The sequence below is a fragment of the Muntiacus reevesi genome, chromosome X (genome assembly GCF_963930625.1).
Source record: "Muntiacus reevesi chromosome X, mMunRee1.1, whole genome shotgun sequence".
Classification (NCBI taxonomy): domain Eukaryota; kingdom Metazoa; phylum Chordata; class Mammalia; order Artiodactyla; family Cervidae; genus Muntiacus; species Muntiacus reevesi.
Genome location: NC_089271.1, coordinates 138,257,436 through 138,265,110, shown reverse-complemented (window position 1 = coordinate 138,265,110; position 7,675 = coordinate 138,257,436).

Here is a 7,675-nt window from a genome sequence, read left to right as displayed (position 1 = left end):
GCAATATTATCTCACACATATCAGAATGCCCATTAATTTTTTAAAGAAGACAAATGACAACGTGTTGGCAAGAATATAGAATTGGAACCATTGCACACTATTGATGGTAATGCAAAGTAGTGTAGCCACTATAAAAAGTAGTGTGGAGGTTACTCAAAAATATAAAAAACTAGAACTCCCATATGATCCAGCAATTCCACTTCTAGGTATTTATGCAAAATTAATAAGAATCTAAAAGAAATATCTGCATTCCCATATAATCTAAATGTCTATTAATAGATGAATGGATAAGGAAAACATGGCATATATGTAAAATTAAATACTGTTTAGCATTTAAGAACAAGGAAATTCTGCAACATGCAACAACCTGGATAAACCTTGAGAACTTTATGCTAAGTGAAATAAGCCAGACAAAAAGACAAATATTGCATTATTCCACTTATATTAAGTATCTAAAATAATCAAATTCACAAATCAAGGAGTAGAATGGAGATTGCTAGGGGCCAGAAGTAGGTGCGGAAAGAGGGGAGTTACTAATCAATGGATATATAGTTTAAGTTAAGCTGGATGAATAAACTTGAGAGATCTGCTCTATAACATTGTACCAATAGTCAAGAATGTACACCTAAAAATTTGCTATGAAATAAAATCTGTTAAATGTTCTTACCATAATAAAATTTTTAAAAAGAACAATGGGAACCATTGAGGGGTTTTCATCTTGGGGTAGGATTGCCAGGTAAAATATAGAACATCCAGTCATATTTGAATTTCAGAAAACAACATAAATTTTAATACAAATATGTCCCGAATGTTGCATGATACCTACATATGCTAAAACACTATTTGTTGTTTTTCTGAAGTCCAAATTTAACTGGGAACTCTGCATTTTTATTTTTGGAATTTAACAACACTATCCTGAGGGCAACATGATTAGTTTTGTCATTTAAAAAGATTAGTTTGGTTGCAAGTAAAGAACAGATTAGATGGGTGTAAGGCTGCAGGCAGGGAGACATTTTAGAAGACTGGATTGCACTAACTAGATGACAGATAATTAGTAACTTAGGTTAAGGTTGTAACAGTGGACATAAAGAAAAAGAAATATCAAAATAAATATGTCTTGGTGAAAGATGAAGACAGAGGTTGGAGGTGTTACAGAGGATGTCCCACAGTGAAGTGCCCTTTTGATTTCTGATTTGAGTATATGCAGGATGATCATAATTTATCATCCAGAATTGAATATTTCTGAAAATGAAAGAGGATGCTAAACCAGGATGTATGGCCACTCTAGTAATTTGTAGCTTCCCTCTTTTTTTTCTTGGCACTTATTACCAATGCATATCAATTTTGCTAGTCTTTTCAAAGAACAAATTTTGGGCTTTGTTTATCCTCTTAATTATATAATTTTTTATTCATTTAATCTTTGCTCTTGTTTTTATTCCTTCCTCTTTCTTTGACCTAACTATTTGGTTTATACTTTCTTTGCAAAGATACTTAGATCACTCATTCTCAATATTTCCTCTTTTTTAATACTTATATGCTCTCTAAGACTATGCATTTTTCCTATAAGAACAGGTTTACTTGCATCCCCGTAGTTAAGATGTGTAGAATTTTCAGTCATTCAATTAAGAATATCTTCTACTATTCATTGTTGTGTTTTCTTTCACCCTTGGATTATTTAAAAGTGTATTTCTTACTTTTCTATCATATGGGATCATTCTAGATCTCTTTTTGCTGCTCCTTCCCTGGTGGCTCAGACAGTAAAGCATCTGCCTGCAACGCGATAGATCCCTGGATCGGGAAGATCCCCTGGAGAAGGAAATGGCAACCCACTCCAGTACTCTTGCCTGGAAAATCCCATGGATGGAGAAGCCTGGTAGGCTACAGTCCATGGGATCGCAAAGAGTTTTTTGCTCTTCATTGCTTATTTCTACAGAACCTATCCTGTACGACTTCAATCTTTGAAATATTTAGGACTTGCTTTTTGGTTCAACATATGACCAGTTTTGGTAGATGGCCCACATGGACTTGGAAAGAATTTGTATTCTGCAGTTGATGAGTAGTGATCTAAAATTTGCCAGATTAATTTGGTTAATAGTGTTCAAAGAGTCCACATCCTTGTTATTTTTTTTACTTCCAAATTTTTGCTGACTTTTTGCTTGTTCTATCATTTTATAGGAGAGGTATGTTAAAGCTCTTTTGAAAATTGGTTTCTATTAACCTTTTATACTTTTGAAATGCAGTTACAAATTTAATAATTCTTATTTCCTTAAAGCTTAGTTCTGTGACATCAATATAGCTAGTCAACCTTTGCTTGGTTAGTTTTCTGCAAGTTATAGCTTGTCTCATCATTTAACTTTTAACCTTTATGTATCACTATAATTTAGATGAATCTCTTGTTAGAAACTTAAACTTGTTTCTTTTTCTTTCAAATCCAGTTTGATAATTCTTATATTTTAATAAGATCACACTACACTTATTTTTTGTATGATTTTTGTTTTATGTATTTTGTAATATGTCAAAATTTCTTTCTTACATCTAATCTGTTTCAAGTTCATTCTTGTTCTTGATTCTTGTCTTCTTTCAGAAATTTTTTTCCATTTTCCCCCTCTAGCATTGTTATTACATATTGTTTTAATGGCTCGCCTAAAGATTACAACATTTTTTACTTGACTTATCAAAGTCTAATGTTAATTAGCTCATCTATTCTTTAATAGAAAATGCAAGAATCTTAGAACACTTTGAAGGTTGTGGAGAATTATTCCCAGGTATAATATCCTTATATTACAGATGAAAATACTGATGTTCAGAAGAGTTGAGTGACTTGATTATGCTCTCAGAGCTAATAAGTGGCAGAGAGATTTGAACTATGACAGAAACGTGTTGCATTTTCTAGAATCCTTTATGGTCCATTGCTAACACATATTCTTATAGTTGTCATGCATCTGCAGAATGTTTTCTTTGCAACAACCCAGAGGCATATGGTAGTATCATAGTCTACCCTCCCAGCCACCACCCCCAACAGTACATGCTTTTATTTTTAATTTGTATAGCATTTTATCCTTTACTGTGCATCCTCACATGCATTATCTTACCTAATACTCTCAATAATTATATTAAGTAGGTTGTTGTTCAGACAGTTGTTCAGTCGCTCAGTTGTGTTCAGATTTTTGCAACTCTATGTCAGGCTCCCCTGTCCATCACCAACTCCTAGAGATTGTTTAAACTCATGTCCATCGAGTTAGTGATGCCATCCAACCATCTTGTACTCTGTTTCCCCCTTCTCCCCCAACCTTCAATCTTTCCCAGCATCAGGGTGTTTTCTAATGAGTTGGCTATTTGCATCAGGTGGCCAAAGTATGGCGCTTCAGTATCAGTCCTTCCAATGAATATTCAGGATTCATTTCCTTTAGTATTGACTGGTTTGATCTCCTTGCAGTCCAAGGGATTCTCAAGAGTCTTCTCCAACACCACAGTTCAAAAGCATCAATTCTTTGGCACTCACATCCATATGTGACTACTGGAAAAACCATAGCTTTGACTAGACAAATTTTTGATGGCAAAGTAATGTGTCTGCTTTTTAATATGCTGTCATAGCTTTTCTTCCAAAGAGGCAGTGTCTATTAATTTCATGGCTACAGTGACTTTAGAGTACAAGAAAATAAAGTCTGACACTGTTTCCATTGTTTCCTGCTTTTTTGCTACAAAGTGATGGGACCAGATGCCATGATCTTAGCTTTTTGAATGCTGAGTGTTAAGCCAACTTTTTCACTCTCTTCTTTCACTTTCATCAAGAGGCTCCTTAGTTCCTCTTTGCTTTCTGCCCATAATGGTGGTGTCATCTGCATATTTGAGGTTACTAATATTTCTCTTATCAATCTTGATTCCAGCTTATGCTTCATCCAACCTGGCATTTCACATGATATACACTGCATAGAAGTTAAATAAGCAGGGTGACAATATACATCCTTGACATACTCCTTTCCCAATTTGGAATCAGTCTGTTTTTCCATGTATGGTTCTAACTGTTGCTTCTTGACCTGCATATAGGTTTCTCAGTAGGCAGGTAAGGTGGTCTGGTATTCCCATCTCTTTCAGAATTTTTCCATAGTTTGCTGTGATCCACACAGTCAAAGGCTTTAGCGTAGTCAGTGAAGGAGAAGTAGATGTTTTTCTGGAATTCTCTTGCTTTTTCTATGATCTAATGGATGTTGGCAAGTTGATCTCTAGTTACTCTGCCTTTTTAAAATCCAACCTGAACATCTGGAAGTTCTCGGTTCACGTACTGTTGAAGCCTGGCTTGGAGAATTTTGAGCATGTGGAATGAGTGTAATTGTATGGTAGTTTGAGCATTCTTTGGCATTGCTTTTCTTTGGGATTAGAATGAAAACTGACCTTTTCCAGTCCTGTGGCCACTGCTGAGTTTTCCAAATTTTCTGGCATATTGAGTGCAGCACTTTAACAGCATCATTTTTTAAGATTTGACATAGCTCAGCTGAAATTCCATCACCTCCACTAGCTTTGTTTGTAGTGATGCTTCTTCCTAAGGCCCACTTGACTTCTCACTCCAAGATGTCTGGTTCCAGGTGAGTGATCACATCATCATGGTTATCTGGGTCATTATGATCTTTTTTGTATAGTTCTTCTGTGTATACTTGCCTCCTTTTCTTAATATCTTCTGCTTCTGTTAGATCCATATCATTTCTGTCCTTTATCGTGCCCATCTTTGCATGAATTGTTCCCTTGGTATCTCTAATTTTCTTGAAGAGATCTCTAGTCTTTCCCATTCTCTTGTTTTCCTCTTTTTCTTTGCACTGATCACTGAGGAAGGCTTTGTTATCTTTCCTTGCTATTCTTTGGAATTCTGCATTCAGATGGGTATACCTTTCCTTTTCTCCTTTGCCTTTCACTTCTTTTCTCAGCTATTTGTAAGGCCTCCTCAGACAACCATTTTGCCTTTTTGCATTTCTTTTTCTTGTGGATGACTTTAATCACTACTTCTTGTACAATGTCATGAACTTCTGTTCACAGTTCTTCAAGCACTCTGTCTATCAAATCTAATCCCTTGAATCTATTTGCCACTTCCTCTGTATAATCATAAGGGATTTTATTTAGGTCTTACTTGAATGGTCTAGTGGTTTTCCCTACTTCAATTTGAGTCTGAATTTGGCAATAAGGAGTTCATGATCTGAACCACAGTCATCCGTCTTTTTCTTTTTTTTTGACTGACTCTATAGAGCTTCTCCATCTTTGGCTGCAAAGAATATAATCAATCTGATTTGGGTATTGACCATCTGGTGATGTCCATGTGTAGAGTCATCACTTGTGGTTAAATTGGGTCACAGTAATTAGACCACAGGCAGGTTTACCAGATGCACTAGGAATTCACCATCAGACAAATTCTGATTTAAGCCTAGAACATGTTCTAGTAGTCTCATTCTCTTCAAAGAATTCCCCTCACATTATTCTTCCCTATTCTACCTCTCTAGGATAAGAATAAATGGCATCCCTTATTGGCTAGGGGTAAAGTGCTGGAATGAGCCTATTTGCCCCTCCAGAAACTCTTTTGTGAACTGATGAAAATAACTTCTCCCAGTTTAGTGAGAAGATGTGACCCATAAACACTCTTTCAGTCCTACCTTCTAGCCTTTGTTCAGCCATTCATAATGCTTTCTTTTCCCTTTCTCTCCTACTTACAAAATCCTATTCCAACTTGAAAGTAACCTCTTCCAGTGATCACTCCAGTTCTCACTTCCCTATCTTCCTTGCAGTTCTATCAAGCACACAGTTCACTCTAGAGTTAGTTGCCTTTTTTTGAAGAGTTCATCCTGCCGCCTTACTGGGTCCATATCTTGTCCTTCTCTTCTGTTCCCTATAGGTCTAAATACAGGGCTGAGAAAGATCTTGATGTTGAAAAATACTTACTCTTAGGTTTGAAAGGATCTTCTCTTGAACCATATAGGCTGTATGATATTTTCCAGCTTTGTTGTTGTTCAGCTGCTCAGTCTTGTCTGACTCTTTGTGACCCCCGTGGACTGTGGCACACCAGGCTTCCCTGTCATCCACTATCTCCTGGAGTTTGCTCAAGTTCATGTTCATTGAGTTGGTCCAGCTTTACTGAGATATAATTAACACAACATTGTGTAAGTTGAAGGTATAGAGTGTGATGATTAGATACATGTATACATTGTAAATTCTTTCCAAAATAAAGTTAGTGAACACATCCTTTACCTCTATAATTACCATTTCATTATTACTGTTATGATGAGAACATAAAAGCTCTACCCTCATAGCAACTTTCAAGAATATAATACAGTATTGTTAATTACAGTCACCATACTTTACATTAAATCCAAAGAACTTATAATTCATATTGTAAGTGGAAGTATGTACACTTTGACCAACATATTCCCATATCCCCCACCTCTTGTCTCTATTTCTATGAATTTCATATGTTTAAATTCCATGTGTAAGGGAAATCATACAGTACTTGCTTTTCTCTAACTTATTTAGCATAGTGCTCTCAAGGTTCATTCATGTTGCTGTGAATGACAGAGACTTTCTTCTGTTTTTCTGGCTGAATAATATTTCATTGCATTTATATACCACATTTTAAAAAATTCATTCATCTGCCATTAAATACTTAGGTTATTTTCATGTCTTAGCTATTCTGAGTAATGCTGCAATGAACATGGATGTGCAGATATTTTTTTGAGACAGTGATTTCATCTTTGAATATATTAATATACCCAGAAGTATGATTGGATTGTGGAGAAGGAAATGGCAACCCACTCCAGTATTCTCGCCTGGAGAATCCCAAGGACAGGGGAGCCTGGTGGGCTGCTGTCTATGGGGTCACACAGAGTCGGACACGACTGAAGCGACTTAGCATGAATGCATGCATTGGAGAAGGAAATGGCAAGCCACTCCAGTATTCTTGCCTGGAGAATCCCAAGGACAGGGGAGCCTGGTGGGGTGCTGTCTATGGGGTCAAACAGAGTCAGTCACGGCTGAAGTGACTTAGCAGCAGCAGTATGATTGGATTGTGTGGTAGTTCTGTTTATAATTTTTGGCGGACCTCCATTCACCTCTATTTTCCTAAGTGGCTATATCAATTTACATTTCTATCAATAGTGAACCAGGGTTTCCTTTTCTCCATATCCTTAGCAGCATTTTTTTAAAATCTCTTGTCTTTTTGATCATAACCATTCTAACCAGTATAAGGTGATATTCCATTGTGGTTTTGATTTGCATTTCTCTGATAATTAGTATTAATATGGAACACCTTTTCATGTACCTATTAGCCATTTGAATATCTTCTTGGAGAAAATATCTATTCAATTCTTTTTCACATTTTAAAATTAGATTGTTGTTTTGCTATTGAGTTGTATGAGCTCCTTTTATTTTGGGTATTAATCATGTATCAGTTATGCAAACTGCAAATATTTGCTTCCATTCCTTAATTGTCTTTTCATTGTGTTGTTTCTTTTACTGTGCAGATCCTTTTAGTTTGATGTAGTCCCATATTGAATTTTGTTTTTGTTATTTGTGCCTTTGGTGTCATATCAAAAAATCCTTTTTTAAGACCAGTATAAACAAATGTTTTTCCCTAGATTTTCTTCTTGGAGGTTTATGGTTCAGTTCTTAATCCATTTTGAGCAGATTTTTGTGAGTGGTA